The sequence below is a fragment of the Chlorocebus sabaeus genome, chromosome 7, assembly GCF_047675955.1.
Source record: "Chlorocebus sabaeus isolate Y175 chromosome 7, mChlSab1.0.hap1, whole genome shotgun sequence".
Lineage (NCBI taxonomy): Eukaryota > Metazoa > Chordata > Mammalia > Primates > Cercopithecidae > Chlorocebus > Chlorocebus sabaeus.
In genome coordinates, this window is record NC_132910.1 from 124044104 (window position 1) to 124071720 (window position 27617).

A 27617-nucleotide genomic window follows, 5' to 3' on the forward strand; every position below is an offset into this window, starting at 1 on the left:
AGCACCACTGCACTCCAGCCTGGGCAACAGAGTGAGATTTTGTCAAAAAAAAAAAAAAAAAAAAAAAGAATAGGGGTGCTATAAATATTTGTATGCAGGTTTTGTGTGTACATAAGTTTTCAATATCTTTTTAACATTTATTTTTCAGGTCAATTAAAATCATAATTTGTAATAATCTAGCCTTTATATGGCTTCTCAAATATAGCTACCTTAAAAATAATAAACACATTCATATAATAAATCCATCCAGAATCAGATACTATTTTATATAAAAGTGTGAACAATGAACCTGCAATTATTTTGTGGAATAAAATAACTTTAGGACAGTTTAGAAGTATTTCATTTAACATTCTTTGAAATTTGAGCAGATCTGTGGTCTGTGGAAGTTCTTTTACATTGCAAACAAAGAAATTTATAGGTGTTAAATTTGCTACAAAATTGTTCCTTTATTGATCCTTTACTAATAAGACATATTAAAATTATGTATTTGGAAATCTAAATAGAAGCATTTTCAAATTGAAATAATAAATACCACACCGTATTAGATAACTAAAACTTGCTCCCTTTATCAGACAGGACACATGAAATGACAGGAAATAGGCAACGATGATATTTTCTCTGGATATTTAATCTCTAAACACATGAACTATATTACATACAGTATAATCCTGTTGAAATACAACTTGTTATTCCAGAGGATTGGGTATGTGTTAGACAGTCACCTATGTCCACTGAAAGCTTAAAGCATAGTAACAATTCTACAAAAAAAACCACACCTTTCTATAACACTGTCTTCTATCAAATGACAATTTGATCAAATTAATCTTTGCCTTTAATACTAATATTCTAAATAAGCCTCCTCCTTTGGGGATGAATTAACAAAAATTGCCCCCGGATTGTTACCACCTTACAGAATTTTTACTATGCTTCCTCACTCTATGTTAGTGACTTGTGTTGATTGGTCCAGGATGGCTCAAGTGTAAATATCTTGACATCAGAAAGATTTAACAATTTTAAGTGGTTTATTGTGTGTCTTAAGCTATCTCATGTCTATGATTTATTTTATGTCTTAAGTTACTTTATGTAAAATATTTGAGAAAATAGAGAAGGAGAAGTATCAGTGAGAATGAAGGGTTTAAGAATATCACACAATTTCAATGTCTTTCCCCTCCCCATAGAAATTTTGACCATTTTAGTGTCGGAAAATTAATGAGTCGGCCAGGCGCAGTGGCTCACGCCTGTAATCCCAGCACTTTGGGAGGCTGAGGCGGGCGGACCACGAGGTCAGGAGATCGAGACTATCCTGGCTAACACGGTGAAACCCCGTCTCTACTAAAAATACAAAAAATTAGCCGGGCGCGGTTGCGGGCGCCTGTGGTCCCAGCTTCTCCGGAGGCTGAGGCAGGAGAATGGCGTGAACCCGGAAGGCGGAGCTTGCAGTGAGCCAAGTTCGCGCCACTGCATCCAGCGTCTCAAAAGAAAAAAAAAAAGAAAAAGAAAGAAAAAGAACATTAATGAGTCTAAAGCTGTCTCAGAAAATGATGGGATTTTCTTTCCTGACCTAAAAGGTTCTGAGATTTCTCCATTAGAATCCTGCCTCACTGAGAGGTGAGGACTTTTTAACCAATAAGCCTGGAGGTTTTAGGGCTTTAGTTTAGCATAAGGAATTCAGGAGAGAATCCCTGGGAATGTGATTCTCCCTGAAGCAAATCACATGTTATGATGCATTAGATGGGAGCTTCTGTGGTAGACCATGTCCCTTTTAACATTATAACAGGGGAAATCTTTCTTCTACCTCTTTTTTCATACCCCTTCCCTATGTGACAGTGGGCCCTTTAGCTGCTTCCAAGGGCATGCTTTGCTGCCTCTCCTGTTCTAGGATCTCTTTCTGTCCTTTGCTTTTCATCTCTCTCTCTCTTTCTCCATCTCTCTTCCTATCCTTTTGCTTCCATGAAACTATCTGTGCTATGCTCTGTATCCTTCCAGGTTGTGACTCATGTCCCATTTGAAGCAGGAGAAGCAGCAAGATAGACTAAGACATGAATTCCCTGGATCTTCTTCATTGGTTCCCTGATACTGGTTTGCTTTTTTTTTTTTTTGAGACAGAGTCTCGCCCTGTCACCCAGGCTGTAGTGCAATGGCGCAATCTCAGCTCACTGCAACCTCTGCCTCCCAGGCTCAAGTGATTCTCCTGCCTCAGCCTCCCAAGTAGCTGCGATTACAGGCATGTGCGACTATGCCCAGCTAATGTTTGTATTTCTAGTAGAGACAGGGTTTCACCATGTTGCCCAGGCTGGTCTTGAACTCCAGACCTCAATGATTCATCTGCCTCGGCCTCCCAAAGTGCTGGGATTACAGATGTGAGCCACTGCATCTGGCCTCCCTGCATACTCTTAAGTATGCCAATATTAAGTGAGTGGATATACATGTCTCTGGAAAAAGAACATTCTGTGGTCTTACAATGGTTGTTCTTTTCAGTATCCTCCTGACATGGCAAAATAAACTTACTGAGTGCCAAAGATCCTCCAGGAGGAAAGGGATGAAGACCTGGGCTAGGGATCTCCATCCCATTTGAGATTCAACCTAGGTAAAACTTTCTAAAGGGCTAAGATAGCCCTGACCAAGGTCTCCCAAGAAGAGAGAGTCTGGCTCAGTGACAGGTTCAACTGAGCCTCGAGGTTTGTGGGGACAGCTTGTTCTAGATCCTGTGTGTAGCTGTGGTTAGAAGCCCAATTATACCCAGCCACTTTGGCAAAGCTGTCGTGTTTAGGGAACAGTGGCTGATTGTGTGAGTGTAAATCCAATAAGCTGTTGCCTTGGGAGTCCATATGCACAGTGCTACCCTGCTGCCTGCGCAGTGTTCCATAGCAGCAAGGCCAAGCAAGACAAGGACTCACTGAAGCCTGATGGAACCAGTTTTCAACAGTGACATTGTATAGAAGTGATGTTTAAAACCAGAACCTGTTAATGGACTGGTCACATGGACTTCTGAAAGAAGACTACTACCTTTGGATTAAGTTAATTCCCAGGTTTCTGTACAACAGAGAGAATGAAGGTTCCTTAAGAAAGAGAAACCAAATTACCTACTATATGGAGGAATGGAGGCTTAAGCAAGGAATTGGAAAAATAAAGAGAGATGCCCAAATTTTTCATCCTAAACTGATACAGATCCATACAGATTATATTTAATATGCTAATTCATTGTGAATCTCTAAGAGCTGAAGGATTTGCTAAATTTGTTTGACTACTGAACTTTTTAAAAACTCAATATATCTCAAGAGACTGGATTCCAAGGAACACTTGTTATAATAGAAAATGATTCTCCAGTGACAGAATTTTAGATACTAGGTCATGACAAAGGAGCAGCACATGGGGAGCAGAGGCCCTTTCCTGGCACCCACCCATATAGTTGTTTGACTGTCTCAGCATAGACTAGTTCCATGGTTCTGTGCTGTTAATCGTGTTGCTCTAGTGACTCTAACCCAAGGAGGGCAGAGTGTGCAGTGAGACAGAGCTGAGATAGGATTCCAACTTTCTCCTTAGCTCCATCTATCATTATTAGCCTTTGAATAATGCCCACCACCTGCAATTGCTCGTTGGCTACATGAGAGCAGGGATTTCCTGTTTTATTGTCTTATGCATCCTCAGTGTCTAGAACTGTGCCAGACACCATTTAAGTATTCAATAACTATTTGTCAAATGAATGGACTTCTGATCTAACACTGTCCTGGCAAAGACACTAAAAGCCTAACTTAACCATTTCTTTTGTACAGTTTGTACCTTGTGGCTACAGAGATTCAGGAAGTATAAGAACAGTGATGACTTGGAACTACTGACTAGGTTTGGTGGGCCCAGTCCTCAGCAGCAAACAGTAAATAATGCTTTATTTGTAAATCAAGTAAAACTTATCTTTTCCCAGGTTGGATCAACCCAGAATTGAGGTCAGGGGTACAGCCATCTCAAACCACATCAGCTGAATCACCATCTCCCTAGTTCCACATTGCTCAATCTGAGGACAAATTGCAACATATTTAGCAACCTATATGGTGGCATATGTTTTATAAATAAATGTATTTCTATAAATCTGTATATAAATAAAAATTAAAAATATTTCCTTTTTATTCTTTAAACTAAACTATGTATCACGAAACTGTTTATAGTGTAATGTAGCTTACAAGGCAACATTTTCATCAAATCATTCTAATAATTTTTAAATCATTATCGATTTTTAGAAATTACTGGTATGGTCTTATGTTTGGTAAGCTCTCACTAAACTAAATGCTGCTTGTCTCTAAGCTATAGTTGTACGGAGGAAACTGTACTAAATGCGTCCAGTGGCTTCTCCTTGTGTAGATGGTTATCAGGTGTGGGCCCGGGCACGTGCCTCAGCAGGAGAGCGATTGGGTGGGGTGCCCATCGTATTTAGAATGCTAATGTTTCTCACATCATCTGTACCCAGAGAACTTTTGCTTCTGCCCCATCTGCAACACTGTCACCAGCCCAACTTGTTCTGCTACTCCTGCCAACCCTGGACCCCTCCTGAGCAGCAAGTAGGCACTGCGCCTGTCCCAGCTTCCACCTTGGTCTTAGCTCATGCTGCCCGGTCCAGATGCACCAGTCCCAAGTCCCAAAACCGCCCATGCAGTGGCCACTGCATGATGTCATTTGGTGGCATGTGGTCTAACTTAAGCTACTTACCAACCATCAGGGCAGAATTTCCAATTTCAACCTGCAGTAACATCATGCCTGTGTGTACTGGCTGAATATCAGCCATGGCCCCATCTCTTCTGTGTAGTTCTGCAAATCTCAAGGCCTTCTCTCATATTTATGTTAGAACAAGCCCATGAATGCCGTTTTCTTCTATCTCATGATCCCTACCATTTTTTCTTCTGTTTCTCACCTCCATAAAATGGCTCCCATGTTGATGCATTGATTCCTGGAAGGAGCTTCTGTTTTGCTTTGCCTCTTAACATCACTCAAGTGATGCTGCCCTGGCTGATACTCTGTTTCTGAGCTGAAGCAGGAAAAAATCCCCTCCGTTGGCCTGAGTGGCCCGTGATCTCCAGCCAAGGCTGCCTCATGCTCTTTGTGACTTACTCCTTGCTATAATCCAGAGTCTGTGGATGATCACATCAGAAAACACCGTCAGTTTACTGTTGCCTCCCACTGCTCACCATCGTCTGAATTAAGACTGCACATTCTGGCTCTTTGCCTCAGGTAATTTTTTTTCCCAATAACTTGGGAGCTTTGATTCCTAGTGGCTTAGGAGAGTTGTTCTCCACACAGCTGGGCACAAGAGGCAGCCAGTTGAGTGGGACCAAGGCATGAAGGCTGAAAACCTTGCAGGTGACTTGGATCTGCATCCCAGGTTGAGAATCTCCAGTTTAGGAGTCTCTTTTGAGTCCTAAAGGAAATACTCAATTTCCCCCATCTGTCAGGCCCCTGCTACATCTACCAACATGGGCAATGGTATTAGTTCTTAAGAAATTCATATACAGCTTAGATTGTTGCTCAGAGACTCCTGCCACTCTGTGAACAACCACCCTTATGGATACTGACGCACAATTTCCTTTGGGTTGATCTCATAAGTTGCATTTCCAAAAAAAAAAAAGAAAGAAAGAAAGAAAGAAAGAAAATAATAAGACCTCGGCATCATAAGGAAACCACTTGTAGTTGCTCCATTTCCTGGAGCCTACAGCTGGCAAAATGCCTGGGACAAGATGTATTCAATTCAAGGCAAAGCAGAGTTGTTAGAAGAAGCAGATGGCCCACCTAAGGTGAAAAAATTACTTTCTTGTGAGGATAGGCGGGGCAGTTTATTCACCTCTTCCTCTAGGAAGGTGAGAACGTGTGGAGACAAAATAAATAAAACACATTACAAGCTCCTTCCACAGATGCACAGAACAATTGGTGCTGCACATGGCTACAGGAGGCATCTTCCAGCCTCCAGGAGGGCTGTAGGAGCTTGTCATGCATGCATTAAAGTGTCCCCAGAACTCGAAAACCATTCCATCAGAGGAGCTAGTAAGAACCAACGAGTCACTGACAACAGGAACCATCAGTTACCGTCTCTGAGAGCTGGTAATGAACAGCAACAAAGATTGGGGATAGTTAAGATGAGCCAGGTAAAAAGGGTCAGGAAAATGACTGAATAGATTACAAGGCAGCAGGAACTGTGATCCATCTGAAGAAAAAGGGGAATCGTGTGAGCGGAGGTGTGGCAGCTAGATAATCTGCACATATTGAGGTGAGGGGAGGCCAGGCAGTGAGAATTTGTTGTGATTCTCTAACACTTTCCAGAGGAGAGAGACACGTTTCTTGGTAGCTACTCCTGTTCAGATAATCTAGAAAGTACATTTCATTCAGAAGTCTTCTCCAGTATCTGGATGCTGCACCCCTTAAGGTTATGAAATGTTTTTGCTCTGAATCCTTGTTCACAAGCAACATTCTGATCATGAATTTGGTCTCCCAGGTACCTTGATAATGGGCAGAATGTGTCCAAGATTGAGGAAACAAGTTTGGAGATCCTTGGAAAGGCTTATTCTGTACCTGTTACAAATAAATAAATGTGGGTTTTGTTTGAGAGTTTGGTTAGCACAGGTCAGTTTCAACCTAATCACCCAGCGACACAGACAAAATCCTCTCTTGAGACCTGCATGGCTGAGGGTCAGACCCCAGAACACTATGGCCACTCCTCTGTATTGCCATCCTGTGAGGCTCCACTGGAGCAGCCTCGGCCTTCTTCCCTGACATTTGTGTCTGTTTAAATTTCACACAGTCAGTCCAGAAAGTCATCTCCCCACCAGTTTCTTTAAAATCAACAGAGGCTACTTCTAAGTAATGTTTTCTGTAATGCATTCTGGAGTCTCATAGCCCTGAACCTTAGGAAACAAGTTGCATCTCACACTCTATAATCATATACCCAAGTAGCAAACTTTCAGCTTCCTGCAGTGGTCCCTGCTGTCTTCTTTATCCTGATGAGGTGAGTCTTGGTGAGGCCACATGGTGACATACAGGGGATCCTTAAGCAAGGAGTGGGAAGGGAAAGGTTATGCTGCCACGCACAGCTCCAACCCCGAGTCCTCAGGCCCCATGATCATGTCGTTTGAATGGGGGGTGGCTTGGGTTAAATGAAGAAAGGGGTGGGTGTTCTCATCTACAAGAGCAGAACTAGAAGGGTGCTTCTTGTCAGCTGTGTTCACAGCAGCTGTGGCTGGGTGCACAGCTTTCCCCATTTTTCCACTGTTGAAAAGAGTGTGTGCTTGTGTGGCTGGTGCTGGCATTCTCATCCCTGACTCTTGTAAAGGTACCACATCATCGCTTCAAGCACTCTCAGTTTTCTCCTCCCTAGGGTGAGAATAGTTGACATTGTGCACTCCTTGGTGGGCACTACGCACTTGCTTGCTAGAGGACACTTCTTCACTGGTATTTTGGTAGCAAGTAGCCTTCTCCTGTCTCCAGAATAAAAGGGAAGCAGCAGTGACCCAGCTCTGGAAATTATCCACCAAGTTCACATTCCATATATTGCCCTATATCCCTTGAAAACAGCAAATTTATATGCAAAATAAAAACATTAATATTACATATTAATTTCTTCTTCCCCCTGTTTGGAGAGTTGGCAGAAGGACTAATAAAGATGACTAGTGTGAATAGTCTCTCAAAATAGTCATTTCATAAATTGAATAGGAGATGCATTCACTGCAGCTGAGATTTATGAAGGTTCGGTGAGGTGGCAAAACAGGGTTTGCAATTCAGGATTTTATTGCCCTTAGGGCTGTGGCTAATCTGTTGTGAAGCAAGGTTTCAGTTGGGTAAAGATTGAGTAACTAGAACAGAGATGCATTGTGTAACCCCTGTTTCCTTTTTATTTCTTGCGGACCAGTGAATATCCTAAGTCCCAAACTGTATGCCAGCTTAGTAGCTTTAATTTTTGAGTGTTTTGTATCATGACAGCTCAGCATTTCTTGCAAAAAGTGGTCATAGATAACCATGGCCATTATATCAGTCTCTGTGCTGATGCTGAATTTGTCTGACAGACTCACACAAGGGCCTCTAAATAACCTTTTTAAAGGGAAAGAGAATCGGCATTTACCAATTACTTATTCTGTTGCCAAACGACCTTTATTTCTCATGGCAAATCTGTGACATTGGTATTACAGGTATTTCACCTTTGTTCTGGATAGGATTGAGGCTCAGAGAAATTAAATAGCTTGCTCAAGTTACTTAATTAAGAACCTTAGAAGCCTAAAACAAACATGATCTCTTCTGGTCAGTTTTATACAGGAGAAGTGAGGTTTCAGGATTTAAACCAGGCCTTTCTGCCTCAAATCTATTGCTCCTTCCACTGTGCTGTGTGGCTGCATGCACACCAGGGTTGGAGAAATGCCATAGGGTTTTAAAGCACCACCAATAAAATCATACGAAAGAAAACATATTTTGAAAAAAAAGGCTGATTGTCATATTGAAGCGCCCCACCGGCAAGTCTCTAGGAGGCCCCAGTAAGACCAGTGTGTGTGCCCTGGGGTGTTTTGAGTACCTAGGAGGGCAGGGGACAGCAGTCTCCCCTCCCGCAGTGTAGATGAGCCGGGCAGGGATAGCAGCAATGCTGCCCCCGAAGTATCTGCCAACTTCCAGTCAGTGGCCCTAACGTTTTCCTAGGTATCTGAGTGTCATCTTTTACAATGTCTTATCCTGCTCAAAGCCTCCAACATTTGCCATTTGGAAGAGATTATGTCCCGACAACGCCTTTCTCATTTCCATGCTCACCCCCAAAGCACAGCTTAGACGCCTGTGCGGGGATCCTGTCTGCCGTAAGAGCCTCCCAAACGATGCTCCCCGCTGCCAGCCACTCCTTGCGCCCATCTTGTGGCTGCTAGATATATCGTCCTACAGCACAGCTCTGATGATCTCATACCTCTGTTCAAGAGGAAGGAAGTTTCCAGATTTCAAAGTCCAGTGCCAGGTGTGGTGGCGCGCCTGTGGTCCGGGTGACTGAGGAGGCTGAGGTGGGAGGATCGCTTAAGCCCAGGAGCTGCAGGCTGCAGGGATCTATGATTGCGTCACTGCACTCCAGCCTGGGCAACAGAGTGGGACCCCATCTCTTAAAAATAATCAAAATAAATTATTTTAATTGTAAAAGTCTGAAACCAAATTTCAAAGTCAAACCTAGAAAGCGTCTAGTGCCATCCCCAAGCTCCTGGGGCCCTCTCTCCCTTAGAGTGACGGCCTAGGACTAGAGTTCTTGGTTTGTTTTTGGAAGCCATTTCCTTAGAGTGATGGTTTCTGAGGAACCATCAGCTGCAAGAGTTCTGCTTTATAAGAATATACACATAAGAAGAAAATATAAATAGCCTAGAACTCTCCAGATTTCATCACATCATCACAGCCCCCCACACACAATCACATCACACACCACACACACACCACACCACACACACAATCACATCATCATACACAACACACAAAATCATATCATCACACACAACACACACACACACACACACACACACACACACACACACACACACACACAGCCTATGTCTTTTTCCATTTAGTTGTTATCTAGCGCCACCTGGTGTTAAAACTAAACAGCACCTCTGGAGAAAAAACAAGAATCTACAGGCATGTTTTATTCCAAATTGAGGATCTTTAGCACAGGAAGGAACTTTAGAGATCATTTAGACAGCTGCCTCATTTTATAGATTAGGAATATATGCAGAATTTAGAAACAGAATTGAATCCATAGTTCTTGAATTCCAGGCTCCTCAAGTTTCCAGCATGCCCCAGTTGCCTCCTAAGCCTCCAAAGGAATTGGGCTAGAGTGATACCACCTTTGGAAAAAGACAAAAAAAGAATACTAGCATTTAATGATCCTTTATTATAAGCCAGTTATTGTGCTAAATGCATTTACAAACATGACCTCATGATCTCATCTGTTCTTCATAGTCTCCCTCCCTCCCCTCCCTCCCTCCTCCCTCCCTCCTTCCCTCCCTCCCTCCCCCTTCCTTCCTTCCTTCCTTCCTTCCTTCCTTCCTTCCTTCCTTCCTTCCTTCCTTCCTTCCTTCCTTCCTTCCTTCCTTCCTTCCTTCCTTCCTTCCTTCCTTCCTTCCTTCCTTCCTTCCTTTTTATCAGAGAGGAGGTCATGCTCTGTCATCCAGGCTGGAGTGCTGTGGTGTGATCAGAGCTCACTGCAGCCTTCAACTCCTGGGCTTAAGTCTTGATCCTCCCACCACCTCAGCCCCACAAGTAGCTGGGACTACAGGTGTGAGCCACTGCAGTAGGGTGATCTTATTCTTGTTCCACAGATGAACAAAGTAAAATTCAGAGAACTGCAACATACCTTGGACCTGCAAATACTTTTATGTCTGTGTTTCTATAAGGGCCTGTTCATTCTGGTTGTCTCAGTGGTCAGTGTGGATTGCCACATGAATAATTTGGTGGTGGCTTAAAAAACAAATATTTACTTCTTGCTCATGTTTCATGAGAGCTGCAGGTTGACTGTGGGTCAGCTGTAAGTCTGATGGGCGCAACTTGGCTGGATGAGTAATTTGGTGGTGGCAATTGGCATAGACCCTGTAAAATGAAAGATAATGAGGAGCTCAATAAAGTCATATTATATTATTTGTTCACAATTATTCATTCCTTCCTTGCCTTTACCATACTTCTGTGCAGACAGAATACATTGCCCTCCCTGCATTGACCTTGGACTTGGCCACTTTCTTTGGTTAATAAAATGTGTGTGGACTTGATGTTTGCTGCCTGAGCAGAAGCTTTCAGTGGTGTGGTTTGGTGAGACCTACTTCAGCCTTGAACTCCCCCATGAGAACAGCACACCTTAGAGAGTTGTTCTTCCTTCAGTCCTTGCTCCGGGAGGAGACAATACTTGTGGCTGAGTCGAATCCAGCAGAGCTGAGCCCAACAGTGTCACAGTTGACCCACAGTCAACCTGCAGCCTTCATGAAACATAAGCAAGAAATAAATAGTTTGTAAAGCCATTGAGAATTTGGTGTTGTTTGTTGCTGCACCAAAAGCTGACCAGTACGGAGTTTGAACACAAGTCTGGTTGACTCCAAAACCTTTTTAGAAACTCTCTGTGAAAATGGACACTACTTCCAGGATGATGTCTAATATGGTTTGGCTCTGTTATCCCCACCCAAATCTCATGTCAAATTGTATTCTTCAGTGTTGCAGGAGGGACCAGGTGGGAAGTGATTGGATCACCGGGGGGTTGACTTCCCCTTTGCTGTTCTCGTGATAGTGAGTTCTCATGAGATCTGGTTGTTTAAAAGAGTGTAGTACTTCCACCTTCACTCTCTTTTTTTCTTCTCTGGCCATATAAGACATGCCTGCTTCCCCTTCACCTTCTGCCATAATTGTAAGTTTCCTGAGGCCTCCTAGTCATGCTTCCTGTATAGTCTGTGGAGCTGTGACTCAATCAAACCTCTTTTCTTAATAAATGTCCCAGTCCTAGGTAGCTCCTTGTAACGATTCGAGAACAGACTAATACAGTATCTAATTTAACTAATTTGAGAACCTACTAGTGTTAGTAGTTGCTGAGGCTCTTACCTCCTTCAAGGCTTTGCTGAATTCCACTCTCTCACTGATACTTATCCTGAGCACCTAATTTAATTCTGCCACCTACTTCTCCAGCTCTACCTCTTCTGTCTTTTTTTTTTTTTTTTTTTTTTTTTTCTGTTCATAAGTTTATTGTCTTTATCTGAAAAATCCTCATAGAAAACTCTTTGGTTTAGCTCTTGGCAGCCCGCTCCTGAGCTCTGAGGGAGCTTGCCTTCTTTTGAGCTACCCAATCTTTCTTCTGAGTAAGGGACATTTTGGGGCGGTTCCACTTCTTCTTTTTAATTTCTTTCTTGTGCTTTTTTTCAGAGACTGGATTCTCTTGTATAGCAGCATGAGCTTTCTTTTACACCTCCTCCATCATGTCTGCAGTTACGCTGTTCTTTATGCATTGAGAGAACTGTTTTTTGTAAGCATCTTCATCTTCTTCCATTAAGTGGCGCATGTCATCTGCAACACTCTGGCCCATGATGCGCTTCCGGTGTACTTCTGCATTAAATTCCTGGCTTTCAGAATCATAACCAAGGAATCGTTTGGTACTGTGAGGGATAGACAAACCTCCATCCATAGCTCCCTTCAGGGTGCCAAAAACTTTATTGCCAGTGGTATTCTGGCAAGGCCTGCATCCAAATAGCAGGTAAAGGCACCTGACTGATCATCAATGCTTTCCACATTGTATTCATCGCCAGTCACCTCCACTTGGCTTTCATAGATCTTGTCCATGCCAAACCTATTGAGAAGCCTGCGGGCCAGTAGCAGGCCAGTACAATACGCTGCAGCATAATTTGTCAGGCCAACCTTCACACCATACTTTGGCAGTGCGTGTGCATATGCTGAGCAGACTATCATATTCCCCTCTGTACGGGCATAAGCAATCTAACAAATGATAGCTCTATCATCCTGTATTTGGGTGTGTTATATTTATTTTTATACTGTATCACCAAGCATTTCTGAGCATACTAATCAGTTTTACCCTCTCATCATCTTCTAAATTTCACTTGAAGATGTAGGCCTTAATAAAGTAGGCCTTATTCTTAACAAGTGGAATAAACCCCATCCTGCAGAACAGAGACCACGTCCGTGGCTCGACAGAGACCTGCAGGCCTGGCACTAGTGGGGGAAAGGGGCCTCTTCTGTACTTTTGATTCCCTTTACCTTGACCTACTTTTTTCTCCTTTTGAAAGCACCTATTGCCTTCTAAAATACTCTACAATGAACTTACTTATAATGTTTATAGTTTAAATGTCTCCCTTGCTGAATTTTAAGAGGGAAAGGGTCTTGTGTGTTTTGTTTACTGCAATACTTTAAACAATGCTTGGCACATAGTAGGGGCTGAAAAATATTTTTTTAATAAATGAAAACACGTCTGAAAGAATGGCAGCTGTTGTATTTTGGTAACATGACCAGTAGAGGTCATAGATGAGTTCTTTAATTATCTTGGAGCTACAACTACTGTGTCTGTGTATGCAAGGATCTATTCATTCTAGATGTCTAGGTGATCAGTGTGGATTACTACACGAACAATTTGGTGGTAGTGATTAGCGTCGATCATGAAAACTGCTGAAAGGTACACATTAATGATGCCTCAGATGGGCTTCCCCTTCATATATGACCTAGTCTTGGGAGCCAAGCAGAGAAAAAAAAAAGAAAAGCAAATAGAAAATAGGATGCAAGTTAGGGCAGAAAGTGTTGGCTTCAAGGTTATGTCTGTCTGTATAAATTGCTTGTACATGGAAGTTAAATTTAAATAATCAGAGAAGATAGTAAAATGCTTATTTTCAATCGCAAGCTATTTGTTTAGATTAGTAATACCTCCTCCCCAAAGTCTGCGTGAGTGTGTGAGCTGGGGCAGAGGAGGAGTATATACTGATAAAGCCTATTAATACCAGGACACTTGACTGGCTTTTTCTTCTTCCCTTTTACCACAGAAAAACAACAAACCACAAATCACAAGCCATGATTCGGCCTGAGTGTGGTTTATTCTCTCTGGCTTGATTGCTCGTGCCTAAATGTCACAGTACGTAACCACAGATATGGAGGTATAAAGGAATGATGACTCTGGATCAGAAGCGAATACTTTCCTTTTGATTGCATATGGGTTTTGATAGATTGATTAGTTCAAGGGTAAACATTTGAGAAGGAAGAAAATGTACTTTATTGATTGTCCCCCACGCATCAGGCACTGTGATAGCTACTTTCCCATGTCATCTCACTCCCTGAAGTGAACAGTGTCAAAGATAGCATCTAGAACTTAGTAGAAGCTCAATAAATTGTCAAATGAGTCAGTGAACAGTAAATGACTCTTAGGAAGAAGCATCTGTTTCTCTGTTTTGTTTTGGTTTGTTTGAGCGGGGGGCTGATTTGTTATGTTTTTTATGTTTATGTTTAGTGTTTTTTATTCATTACAGGCATCCATCTCCTGGGTCTGAAAAGTAAATAGAATGTGCTCCCTGTCACGAGCCCCCGAAGGGTGGGCCTGGATGGAGAGCTAGGATGAGGAGATGCTAATTCTGGTCCTGCTCTGAAAATGAACCATTCCCTTTGATTATATATGATAAATCATTACATAATTCCTACCTTTTCTACTTCACAACATGTCGTGAGATAAATGTAAGATGCCATATTTGGAAGGTTATTGAGTTTTTAAATGGGAACGTTAGTGAATAAATGGGAATTTAATGAAAAGTTTTCCATGAGGCCCATTGTGGGGGAAGTAAGACTAAAGCACAAACTCCACCCTGTATCACACATTGCTAGCCTTGTATAAATGCATGGATGAACAAAACAGAACAATAATCTCAATATCACACACTACTTGCTCGATGCTGCCTTAATGGAGGATGTGGATTTCCAGACTGAGGAACTCCATTGTGTTGGAATATCAGAGATAATGTTTTTTTTGAGCTTGGGGTTGGTAAAGGGCCAGAGACCTTAGTTCTTACACTATTCTGAGGCTTGTCGCCAGATAAATGTAGATTCTCTTATGGGATGACGTAGAAAGAGAATATGCCAACTTTACAAAATTGGCATTACAAAAATGTCTTTAGTATGGGGCGGGTAGGGTGGGAGGATGTGGAAGATCACTGTTGGAAGACTTTCCTCTAAAAGTTTATGGAAGTTCATTCTCACACTAACAGAAGTAAAATAGGATTTTTTTTCTTCCTCTCTTTTTCTTTTCTTCCTCGATAGCACTTAGAGCTTTCGTTGGCTGTCAGACACGTAGTATATAAATTGCAAGCATGATCATCACACAGAATGTAAATATGCCAAGTGCACATGAACAAATTAGAGGTTTCTTAGTCAAATCCAAGCAAATATGTACCTGATAATGACTTTGGCCGAAACATGTTTTTATATTTTATAGTATGTTCACATTTGCCAGTGGTTAGCAAAGATTAAGCTTGCCAAACTTTAATATGGTACAAATGCCATGTTCAAGGCAAAGTAAGTGGACTATTATAGGATCTGGCAAATCAAAAACATTATCAACAGCTGTGGTTTCCAAAGGTTTTGTGAGACTGGAATAATAAAGTTGTGTGCATTTTAAGTGGTCATTAATTTTCCCAGTGCTTTTTAAAAATATAACTTATGATCATGAGTAGCTTCACATGGTGTAATAGTTATAATCAACTTTTGATTAGATGTGATAATGGCCAGAAGGCAAAAATTAATTAAGTCCCTAATTATTTAATTAAGGATTTATAGAGTGGCTTCAATATTCAGGGTCATGTATTTTGTACTAATTGTAGCCACTCACTTCACATCCCTTCCCATCCTTACTTTTACCAGAATTGTAATAAGTGTTCATTCAAATTTCATCGATTTCCATTGATCCTTACTGGTGGGCACATCTTTAGATTATCCTTCAAAGGAAGGATAATGAAGAAAAACAGTGATTCTAAATTGCTAAACAAGAGACTTTTGTATAGTGGAGTTTAGTAGTATGATTCTATCTGATGCTAAAAACCATTTGAAAAGGGACAGAAGATTAACATTTTGTCTAATCTGGTAACTTGAATTGATAAAGTTTTATCATGACTATGACCATATATGATACCAATCATTATCAGTATCTTGGCTTTTCATTTTATATTTTAATTGCTATAATTATAACCCTGGATAATTAAATATTACTTTTTCAATAAAGCTGGAAACAAAAGGAAAAAATTGCCTGTCAAAGATTATCTAAACTCACATTTTCTCTGTAGGGTCTTGGAATTTACTGTTTTATAAAAAGCAGCCTCCAAGGATTATGTTTTCTCTTTGGATGGGTGTTTCAGCTATGCTGAAGGAGACTTCAGTGATTCATGATTCACCTGTTTTTCTCCATAATATAATTGCGAAGAAACTGCTATGAACCTCATGACATTGAACTGGCTAAGAAAAAAAAAAATCTTAACTATTAATATACTAAGTGTACATTTTCTTTAAAAAGTGACTTTGTTAGTTTCAAATATTTTTAATAACACACTTAATGCTTACAGAGTTGATTTATCACCAATAGTGTTGCTTAGTAAATGTCTTTTGAAGATGTTTTTAATGCAAAGATAAGGCTTCATCTAATATATACAAATCTAAGTTCATACATGAACTAGATCTTCAAGTCATTATTGTTTTTTTAGAGGCCAAAAACTTAGTTGGCCCTGTAGATAATTTTATTGAAATGAAACAATGTTCTCAAGAAAAATTGCTTTACCATTTCAGTACTTTATCCAGTCTTCCCTAATCGGTTTAGCACATTCACTTGCATGGTTGATAAAGAAAGCATTTGCTAAAAAAGTTAAAATGAAGCTAATCTGGAGAAATTATTCTAAATTTGAAATTTAGTTTAAATGATTAATAATAAGAAAACCTTATATTTGTAAACTTATTGTGAATAAAATACTTTCATAGAGTATAATTCTCTCTTTTTTTTTTTTTTTGGTCTTTTATCTCTTTTATTTTCAATTTTTTAAAAATTTTTTCCTTATAGCATTTTGCTGTGACTGTAATACCTCCAGTGGAACCTGTCTTAGTCCATTTTCTGATGCCACAACAGAGTATTACAGACTGGGTAATTTATAAAGAAAAGATGTTTATTTGGCTTATGGTTCTGGAGTCAGGGAAGTCCAAAGGCATAGTACTAGTATCTGCTCAACCATTGAGGAGGGCTTCCTTGTTGTGTCATCCCATGGCAGAAAGCAGAAAGGCAAGTGACAAATGCAAGAGACAGAGAAAAAATAGAAAATCATTACTCTTTCATCAGGAGCACACTCCCATGATAAGTAACCCACTCCCACAATAACAGCATAAATCTACTCATGAAGGCAGAGCCTTCAGGACTTGATTATCTCTTAACGGTGCTGCTGGTCAATATTGTTATGATAGCAATTAAATTTCAACATGATTTTGGAGGGGACAGTCAAATCATATCAGAACCTTAACATACAGCTCACATTGAGGGAAGTTTTTAGGGAAAAACTTGAGCAGACCACAAAAACTTCAGATACATGAGGACAACATACACGCCTTGTTTAGCCATGCTCTGTGGGGCTTCATACTATTAGCATTCAGCTATTTGGTTTAGTCTAATTTCTTAACAAAATAGAAATTGTATTTATTCTCAAAATGGCAAAACTATGATACAAGAATTTACAAGGCAACAATTCGGCCTATTACAAATAGATAATTCCATTGTGTGTCAACATGTCACTTAGAAATAAAAAATATTATTAGCTGTTTCTTCTAACCCACGGTAGCCTTATTAAAAGCAGATGATATAAACCTTGGATATGTCAGGCCAGGATGTGTTTGATTGGCGCAGATCATTGCTCTAAAGAGCAACTAATACAGGACTACCTTCTGGACCATACAATATGCAAGGCCATTTTCTACTATACTGTGCTTAAGAAATGTGTGAAGCTAGGTTGGGCACGGTGGCTCATGCCTGTAATTCCAGCACTTTGGGAGGCCAAAGTTGGTGGGTCTCCTGAGGTCAGGAGTTAGTGATCAGCCTGGCCAACATGGTGAAACTCCGTCTCTACTAAAAATACAAAAATTAGCTGGGCGTAGTGGCATGAGCCTGTAATCGCAGCTACTAGGGAAGCTGAGACAGGAGAATTGCTTGAACCCAGGAGACAGAGGTTGCAGCAAGCCAAGATCACGCCAGCCTGGGTGAAAGAGTGAGATTCCATCTCAAAATAAAACAAAATAATAAAATAAAATAAAATAAAATAAATCTGTGAAGCCCATCGTGTTGAATGACTTTGTAAACCAAAGCACAACAAGATGCTATGTAGAAATTGTTAGTCATCATCTATTTCTGCTAACTTTCCAAGTTCCTATGCCAATCATTGGGAAAAAGATTGCATATACACTTTATGACTTCTTAAAGACAAGAATATGCTGGTGTGGAAATACTTTCACGGTTCTGTAACATCACTGGAAAAATTTAAGGCTGAGTAATCCATAAGTAAAAGCACATTTTCACAGGGCAAAAAAGACAGAGTTACCAGTAAGTTGTCAATTTCATGACCACCATTTTTCCTTTTTAATTTGGTTTTAGGACATTCTTTTCATTTTCCAAGACTTCACATTACTAATTAGGGGGATTTTGCCATAAACTCAGAAGGCAAAGCTGTTCAAAAAGATCACTGTATGCTTTTCTTGAGTTTGATTCAACAGCAAGGAATGTTCTGGTCATTTTAATTGATAGCTGGCTTTCCAGTAGTTTTCCAACGCAGTAAACCTAATTCACCCCACTTATTTTAAAAGATATCCACTCTGTGTCTCTCACACGTATACTGGATCTCTTCCTGTTTTCCCTAGGGGGGAGGTATGATGGACTACTATATTTCCAGGCCTATAGTTCTTTGTGCTGTTAGAGCTCTGCATTCTTTTCATCCACTGGCCAGGGCCCAATGAGACTCTCTGATCAGCATGAGGTCTGGATTCTGAACATTCGTTCCTGACACCAGAATGCCTCATCAATCTTTTATCCAATGGGAGCCCTGCCAGTGCCAATTCACTCATGGAATAATATTAGCTCATTTCTTCTATTCTTGCCTACTGCATTCTTCTCCCTCTCCTGCTCCCATGTCTCCAGGGACATAAGAGAGTGTTTCACTGATTGCTATAATGATAGTAATAGGTGATATTTATTGAGCACTTACAATGGGCCAGACAATCCAAGAACTCCACACATCGAGCAAGAATGCTTCCTTAGGCCTAGCTGTCAACACTCCCACTGTCACTTCTGTGCCACCATGCCCATGCCATGGGGGGCTGATGCCCCAAGCTAACAGTTCTCCTGGGGTAAGTGTGCCAGATTTCACAAGTAAAAATATAGGAAGTCCAGTTACATTTGATTTTCTGAGAAACGGTGAAAAAAAAGTATGTCCCAAATATTGCATGGGACACACTTATATTAAAAATTATTTATTGTTTACTTGAAATTCAAATGTAACTGGGCTTCCTGTTGTTTACCTGGCAGCCCTGTTTGGTAGCCTGTCTGTACTACAACTGTGGAAGTGAGCCACAAACCCCAACGTGCCCAGGTTTCTCCTCATTCATCTGGATGTTTGAGATTGGGTCCTAGGAAATGAAGCAGAGAAAAAAACCATTGGTGTCTGATTTCCTCTTCTCCTCCCCTCCCCGACTTCTTGCACTTTCAACTCTGTCCACCGCATATCCACATCCCTACTCCAGGTGTAAGTAGATGTGGATGCACAGTGTACATAAAATCTGTGATCTAGTCAGCAGGTCCTATTTATTTTTATTTTATTGAGACAGGGTCTTGCTCTGTTGCCCAGGCTGGAGTGCAGTGGCACAATCATGGCTCAATGCAGCCTCAACTGCCTGGGCTCAAGCGATCCTCCCACCCTAGCCTCTCGAGTAGCTGGGAGTACATGTGTGCTCCTCCACACCCAGCTAACTTTTAAAAAATTAGTACTCGTGGAGACAAGGTCTTGCTGTGTTTCCCACGCTGGTCTTGAACTCCTGGGCTCAAGCAGTCCTCCTGCCTTGGCCTCCTAAAGTGCTGAGATTACAGATGTGAGGCACCTCACCTGGTGTCAAGAATTATTATCTTGCTGTTGATTTGGAAAGCTTATTTGGATGTCAGAAACTAAATATTAACTCTTTAAATAACTTTGCATTCCTGATGCCTTACTTTGATCTCTCCCTGCTACCCTTGCAGATCAATGGCTCTCTGGCTAATAAGATATCAAGAAATGCAAAAGAGAAATGCATACTGATGTAATTGTAAGGAGGAGGATTTTGCAAATTAAATTATATGAATTTTTTAGCGTTGTCTGTCTTTCCCCCTTTTTACCACCCTAATCTAGAATTTAATCTTCATGAGCATATAGACGCTAATGTGGGAATGCTAAAACAGTGCCAGGCCCTGCCTGGTAAAAATCTGTTGAACGACTTTTCCAGTGAGGAAAATGAGACTTAGGAAGTTAGTTTGCCCCATTTGCACAGCAGAGCTGGGCTTCACATGTTGATCTGACTAATTCGTGAGCCCTAGCACATCACTGCTATGTATTTCTGCCTATCTGCTGTCTAGCAGTTCATACAGTTTGTGTGTGGTTTGTTTTTCCTCTTGAAATTTGGTTTCAATGTAGAAAAATCAAAAACAAGAAATGCATTTCTTCTTTAGCTCAACAAAAGGGATTTTTCGACACTAGCAACAAAAGGTAAAGGAGAAACTGAAGAAAAACAAAAAGAATCTCAAAAGCATAGAACCATCATGTGTATAAAGTACTGCTTTCTAATCATACGATGACCACAGGTCTTTTTATTCTGCCTCGTGTCTGAGAGTCCAATGCGAATGCCATGATCTTGAGATAATAATTTCTTGCATAGGGCTACGTATAGCCTATGAGAAGAGGCACCTTTTGCTGGTCAGGCACGGTGCAGCTCCATGGCACACAGCCTGGTAGGAGGAGCGCAGACTGAATCTTAGCTGCATTTGCTGCCCTGGCCAGGCACCCTCATGGACTGGACAGCCAACACCTCCAACACCTCTATAGTTAACGGCCTTTTCTTGGCATATCTGGCCCTTGGACCAGAGTTTCGGTTGTAGCAGCTGTTAAAAAGTGGGAAATCTTTCCTTTCCTCCTGGGTCCTTGTCTGTTTTCTACCACCTGCTCTCTGGGCATCTTGTCCCCTCCCTCCCAACTTGTGCTGTTTTATCGTCCATCAGATCTTCTTCCAGGAAAATTACCCCATTTCCATTTATGTCCCCACGTCCAACCTGAGCAGTCAGGCAAACACAACTCCCTCAGCTTCCTAAGGCCCTCTCACTCATGTCTGCTTTCATCTTTCTAGCTTCCCACTGATTTCCAGGGCAAGTAGCTAATGCCCTTTGGCCCCAGTGAAGACCTTGCTTTTTGACCAGACCAGGTCAATGTATCTACTTACCTCCTGAGCTTTGTGTCAAAGGGAGACAGAAATGGAATCACACTTTACCCTTGAACAATATAATTTGTGTCAGAAATAGTCAGAACTTTTTCTTTGATTTTGATGACAGAAAAACTCAAACTATAATTATTCAACAAACAGCATTGCTGGGGAAATGTTTACTAGAGTAACAGTTTGAAGCCTCTGTGGGATTTAAAATGATACACTTTCTGCGGCACCTTAGGCTTCCATGTGTTATTCAAAGAGAAATTCTCACTGTTAATATAACCAGAAAGGAGAACATTATATTGTTAGTTCATGAAGAGAGACATATCATTTGATCTTGAACTCTCCCCTTCAGGACATCCTTCTTGGAGGCTGTACACCTAAGACAATGCAGTGGAACGCATGAAAAAGAGGGGAGACTTCAAGAAGAGGAGGGTTGTTTGTAAGAATCTGATCTCCATTAAGAATAGGGCCAGAGGAAATACATTTGAATTGCAGAAGGAAGAATTTAGGCTAGATCCAAATACTCTCTGACTGCATGGGTAATCAGTAAAATAGGTGTCCACCATCTATTTTGTGGTGGATGTAACCAGTACATTAGATGTAAAATAGAGGGTAAACAATACCTTTTTTAGGAAGATCTGTAAACTTTTGATAGAAATCACACTGCTAAAATTCAAAAATCATAAGACCTTCTGAATACCCTAACCAACAAATAAATTTGCATTCCCTTACTCACTTTTCCAATATCACTTTTATTTTTTTCCTAAATAATCCCTCTAATTATTATTACTCAATTCAGTAAAATAATATACTTTTTAAAAATGTACTGTTGGGTTTGACTAAATTGATCAAATTGAAAGTTAATTTTGGTGTGTAAAGACATGATCTTGTAATGTTCCCACTCAAAGATTTCTATTAAAGTCATACCAAAGAAAAATAGAAAATGGAAAGAAGAATTCCAAATATTAGCATTAAGGTCTAAATCCTGATTTCTCTAGGGAGAGCTGGATTTCTTTGAGAATGGGGTTGTTCCTTTCTTTTTATTTTTGCAAAGCTGATTTCAAGAAACCTTTCTAGTAAGGAACCATTCATACTCTCTATTTTGTTTTGGAGAGTATGAGAAAAAATATTTTGAGACAAAACCTTGCTCTGTCACCCAGGTTGGAGTGCAGTGGTGCCATCATAGCTTACCATAGCTTCAAACTTTCAAACTCTTGGGCTCAAGCAATCCTCTCACTTTAGCCTCCTGAGTAGTTGGGACTATAGGCCCATACCACCATGCCTGGCTAATTTTATTTTATTTTTTATGTAGAGACAGGGTCTTGCTATGTTGTGCAACCTGGTCTCTAACTCCTGGCCTCAAGTGATCTTCCTACCTTAGCTTCCCAAAGCGTGTGATTACAGGAATGAGCCACTGAACCCATCCTGAGAAAATTTTGAACCATGTTCATGAGGGGTGAGCAGAAGGAGCTGCTCTCTCCATATGGATTGTATTGTTGATTGAGACGGGCACATAATTGCACAAATTTTCTTTTCACTTTGCTTAAGAAGACATTTTCAATGTAAGTCCATAAGGAATCAAATGTGGTTATCAAACCAGTCCATTTCCAGAGGTGACTCCACATCCAAAGGAATCCTGACATATAATAAGAAGAAAAACGTTCAAAGTATAAATACATGAAAAATAACATTAGCTTTGATTTCTAGCAATGTGGCTAAGGTCATCTGAAAGCTCTCTTACCATAAATCACTTAGATAAGCTAAAATATAACAAGCATGCTTTTAAATGCTACAAAGAAAGTAAGGAAAATACCCTGCAAACTAATCATTTGATGGCTGAGGGTTTAGTTTTTTGTCAGTATAGTTAACAATGGGTTTGGATTTTAATGGCCATGAAAGTACAGGAGACAAATCTTTGGGCCTGTGAAAGGCAGAAATTTAGACTTAAGACCCTCAAATAAAGAACTTTTGAATTACTGTAGATCTGTGAAGCAGGAGAACTGAAAATGTTCATCCTTTCCCATTAGGAGACAAACTTTTGTGCTTGGCCTGATCTACTAGGAAAAGAGGAAGCAAAGGAAAATCCTGAGGATATTAGAAACCTGAACCCTAGGCTGCTCTCACTCAGGTTTAGAGTTTGAGTTTATACTATCTGGATGACCTAGATTCTCCACAAAATAATGTAAAAAGCATTCTCAGGTTGATAACAATACTGGTGCCTCCTAATATGAGTGACTAAAAGCCTTCTCTAGGAAGACTTATTTTCAGCCTAGGTTGCATAGGAATCCTGTAGGTAAAGTCCCACCCAACATGAACTCACAATTCTAAATTACAAAATACAGGAAAGGCAGGGCATGCTGGCATATGCCTGTAATCCCAACACTTTAGGAGGCCCAGGCAGGAGGATCACTTTTGCCCAGGAGTTTGAGACCTGCCTGGGCAACATGCTGAAACATGTAGAGACAGCATGTCTCCACAAAAAGTACAAAAATTAGCCAGGTATACTGGCATGTACCTGCAGTCCCAGCTACTTGGTAGGCTGAAGTGAGATAATCACCTAAGCCTGGGAGGTAGATGCTATGGTAAGCCATGATCATGCCACTGTACTCCAGCCTGGGTGACAGAGTGAGGCCCTGTCTAAAAAAAAAAAAAAAAAAAAGAGAGAGAGAGAGAGAGAGAAAATACAGGGAAAAACAATCTAGAGTCATCAGAGAAGCAGCCAATATAATTAGATCCTCATTTAGAGAGAGACTAGAAAATAAGCATGTTTACAAAGATGAAAATGATAGACAGTAGGGACGCCAAAAGGGCAAGAGTTGAAAAACTACCTAAACTACCTAGTGGGTACAATGTTCACGATTTGGGTGATGGGTTCAGTAGAAGCCCAAACCCCAGCATGATGCAGTATACCCATGTGACGAACTTGCACATGTACCACTGGCATCTAGAATAATTTTTAAAAAGAAAAGAAGTATGTTTAAAACTGTTAAAGAGAAAAGGCAAACGGTTCTACTGATGGGCAAGGGGGTACTGCATGTTATTTGAGGGACCACTTCCTGTGGCATAGGCTGGGGTTCAAGCAGGGGAACTGAGCATGGGAGTGGGCAGGGCTCCTGGCCTTTGACTGTAGACCAGCAGGCAGAGGGAAGTTTCAGTCTGTACTCCAACTGAAAGTGAGTTTGGAAAACAGACTGATTAATTCCAAAAGGGTAGAAACAGCAAGAACCCAATGAAAGTAAAGCACGACAAAGCTAGTGAATTTAGAAGGTAGAAGATGTGGTGTACTCTAAGGCAAAAAACACAAATATAAGTACCTGTTCATAAGTCACCTTTAAAGGAGTCTTTGATTGGAAGCTGGTTGGGGCAATAGTCAGAGGCATTGCTTTGCCTGTAAAGTGATGCCAGATCCAATAAAAGAGACTATGCTAGGGCTTTAATAGCAAATTTTAATGCCTTGAACTATAGATATTTAACTAGAGTTTGGTTTCTCCCATCCCTGCCCCAGGAATGTCTGCCCTTTGTTATGTGAGTATAGGAGGCAAAACTTCCAGGGTCTTCTGTCTGATCATCTTCCCAATGAATGGGACAGAAGGTTTCTTAGCACTAGAACTGGGCCTTGATATTTTATCATAGTATGAATTCGTGTCATGCCAGGTCTGTAGGTAGTACATCACCATGCAAGGAGGTGTGTTGAAGACATGTGATGGTTACTTTCATCCACATTCAACTGTTTGGAACTTTTTGGTACCTGTTTTTTGATAACGAATGGAATAGTCAATTAAATAAATAAAATCAATTCAAACTGTTTGCTTAAGAAACTTCCAGATTTCCAGACAGGAATCACTTGTCTTCATGGACAAAATCCAACTCAGAGGTAAAAGCCAGATTAGCATAACTTGATGAGGATACATATAGTGGTTGCACTTTGTGATGTTGTCAAATGAAGCATTCTAGTTGAGTAGGAAGAATTTAAAGCTGGTATCATGGGATCTGGAAAATCAGCCAACAGTAATTTTTTCCCTCCCTTCCTCCCTCTTTCTATATACTTTACAGGTCCGTCTGTCTGTCTTTCCTTCCTTCCTTCCTTCCTTCCTTCCTTCCTTCCTTCCTTCCTTCCTTCCTTCCTTCCTTCCTTCCTTCCTTCGTTTTTCTTCTTTCATGTTTCCTGACATCTATAAAAGGGAGATTCCTCCTCCTCTTCCTCGCCTTACTCCTCCTTCTCCTCCCTCTCCTCCCTTCTCCTCATTCTTCCTCCTCTCCTCTCTCTCCCCACCCCCTCCATCCTGGTCATTCCTTTTATCTCAGTATCTGCCTTTGTGGATAACTCTTTCTACCCATTCACCTGTATCTGCTGAATGCTGGCCTCAGCCCCTGTGTCTACATGACCTTCCAGCCCAGCTCCCCAGAGTTTACCATGTGCCACACCCTAGGTTTCAGTTCTGTCAGGTGCCTCCTCTTGCCTGAGGCAAGCATGGAGGGAGTGGAAAGTAGCCATAGTCCTACAAGGTATAGAAAGGGAGAGAGTAGAGTTTCTTTTTACCTTCTTGAGTAGAAATATAGCCACTCTTTGCCCTGCAGTATAATTTTCAAGCTACCCTATACATTTAAGGCAGTTGGGCATCTCAGAGTGCTGTGTGATGATTTTTTTGTACAGATTCATGTAACACTACCTTGTTCTCTTAGATTTCATTGAAGCTGGTGGTCTTTGTTATAGCTTGTGGTTCATGATTTATCTGAGGATTACATGAGGAATTTTTTTCTCTAATGGTGTGGTAAAGGGCAGAGGAGGATCTCCCCTTTACAGATATCAGAAAGCATGAAAAAATATAATTGGATTTAATACTTTGCAGATATTCTGTTTTTCTTCCCAATTATTTGATTTCATTTAATATACATATTCTTTTTCTTTTTCCTAGCTTTAGAAGCAAACCAACAAAAGCAGTTTGGACTTTAGTAACCTTTTTTAGAGCAGCATTTAGAACAGTTTGCATGTTCTGAGGAATATTATATGTGTGTGTGAGGGGGGAAGGGATTCACACTGAATAAATTTTAGAAATAATTAAACAAAATAAAGCAGTTTCCTTTACTGCAAGACTTCTCTGATCCTTTGATATGCTAATAGGCTTTGTGATACTCCAAATTATAAAGATAGTTTTCCCAAATGTATTTGACCTTCCAAAAAAACATAGTCATGTAAACAGAAGCTTTTAACCTTGTTGTGTCTGCCAATGCCAAGTTCTGCTGCTCTTCTGACCCAAGAGATTGTCTGATCCTGTGCTGGATGAATCTCAGTGACACAGCCTGCCCTGTACACTCTGCTCTGCGACGCAGGGGCCAAGACTCTGAAAAGTGTATTTTGCTCTGGTCGGTGAACTTCCTTTTAGGATGCCCTATGGGGACTCTGGGCTGTAGGCGGGACAGGGATTTTCCTTCTTCCTGTTTGCTTGCTGTTTCTAGGTGTCACACTATCAGTGGCCTTTCTCTGGGCAGCAGTAGTCATCTTCTGTCTTCAGTTTCTTTCCTTGCTCTTAGAACCTCACTGCAATCTGTCTGAAGAGCAGTGGCCTCCAGCTAGCGCCTCCCTTGGAGGTCAGAGCCCCAAATCCAGGACACTTGTCCTACAAGCTCCTGATGTATCAGCAATGACTTGGCAGCGGCCCCACCTCAAGACATGGGTCCCTGCTCTATGAGGTTCTCATCCAACTTACAGTTCTGGAAACTCCAACCTCTTCCCCAAGAGTGGTAGTTGCTTCCTTCTATCTCTGTTATCTTAGTGCCTCTTTTTGCTTTTTAGCCTTTCAACCTCTGTAATAAATTTCCCATATCAAATTCCGTCTGTTAAAATACCTAGTGTGGTGTCCATTTTCTCGACTGGACCTCGATGGAAAAGAATACAGTCCTCCACAGGAGTGGCTCTGAGATGGGGTGAGGGTAGGAGGGTGGGTAGAGGAGACAGGGGAGGAGAAGCCTTGAATTCTTTCCTTGAATCTAAAGCAGTGTTTTTCAAATGTTAGAAATTTAAGGAACTCAGAGGAATTTCATTTCAAAAATTTTACAACATTCCTTGAGATAATAGGAGATGATCTGGGTTGCGGTAAAAAAGTAGAATTATGAATTTCTTTTTGATTTAAAGAGTTATGTTATCCCACAAGTTTAGTAAAAAGGGAGCTAAAGGAATCCTTTCTCAGGGCTCTATTTGCCGCAACTGTAAACGATGTATTTGAAGAAAGGGGAACGAGATCGTGTGACGTGGTAAAGTATTGGAATCAGGAGTGAAGTGCAAGCAATATGTTCTAAATGGAATTTCCAAAGATACATTTTAAAATATTTGGTTAATAAATAACTAAACTGCTGGGCATGGTGACTCATGCCTGTAATCCTAGCATTTTGGGAGGCCTAGGCGGATGGATTATCAGAGGTCAGGAGTTCAATACCATCCTGGCCAACATGACGAAACCCTGTATCTACTAATAATACAAAAATTAGCCAGGTGTGGTGGTGGGCATCTGTAATTCCAGCTACTTGGAAGGCTGAGGCAGAAGAATTGCTTGAACCTGGGAGGCAGAGGTTGCAGTGAGCCAAAATCGTTCTACTGCAGTCTAGCCTGGGCAACAGAGTGAGACTCTGTCTCTAAATAAAATTAAAAAAAA

At 40.9% G+C, this 27617-nt stretch overlaps 2 long non-coding RNA genes and 1 pseudogene across 3 annotated transcripts in view; 1 reads left to right on the forward strand and 2 right to left on the reverse strand.

Annotated features, from left to right (window-relative positions):
- LOC103236537 (uncharacterized) overlaps positions 1 to 27617 on the forward strand; it is an 81269-nt gene that overhangs the window by 7464 nt on the left and 46188 nt on the right. Inside the window, exon 3 of one of the 2 annotated variants that reach the window (XR_498274.3) lies at positions 3920 to 9277. The exons of the other annotated variant lie outside the window; for it this stretch is intronic. This is a non-coding gene — a long non-coding RNA (uncharacterized lncRNA). Of the gene's footprint in view, positions 1 to 3919; positions 9278 to 27617 lie in introns of those variants that run through there. 2 annotated transcript variants of the gene reach the window in all.
- The window catches only part of LOC103236536 (uncharacterized), an 81878-nt gene continuing 63674 nt past the window's right edge, over positions 9414 to 27617 (reverse strand). Inside the window, exons 2-3 of the long non-coding RNA XR_498272.3 lie at positions 10340 to 10572; positions 9414 to 9830 (exon numbers count right to left, since the gene is read on the reverse strand). This is a non-coding gene — a long non-coding RNA (uncharacterized lncRNA). The remainder of the gene's footprint in view (positions 9831 to 10339; positions 10573 to 27617) is intronic.
- LOC119622199 (large ribosomal subunit protein uL18 pseudogene) lies at positions 10608 to 14621 on the reverse strand (annotated as a pseudogene).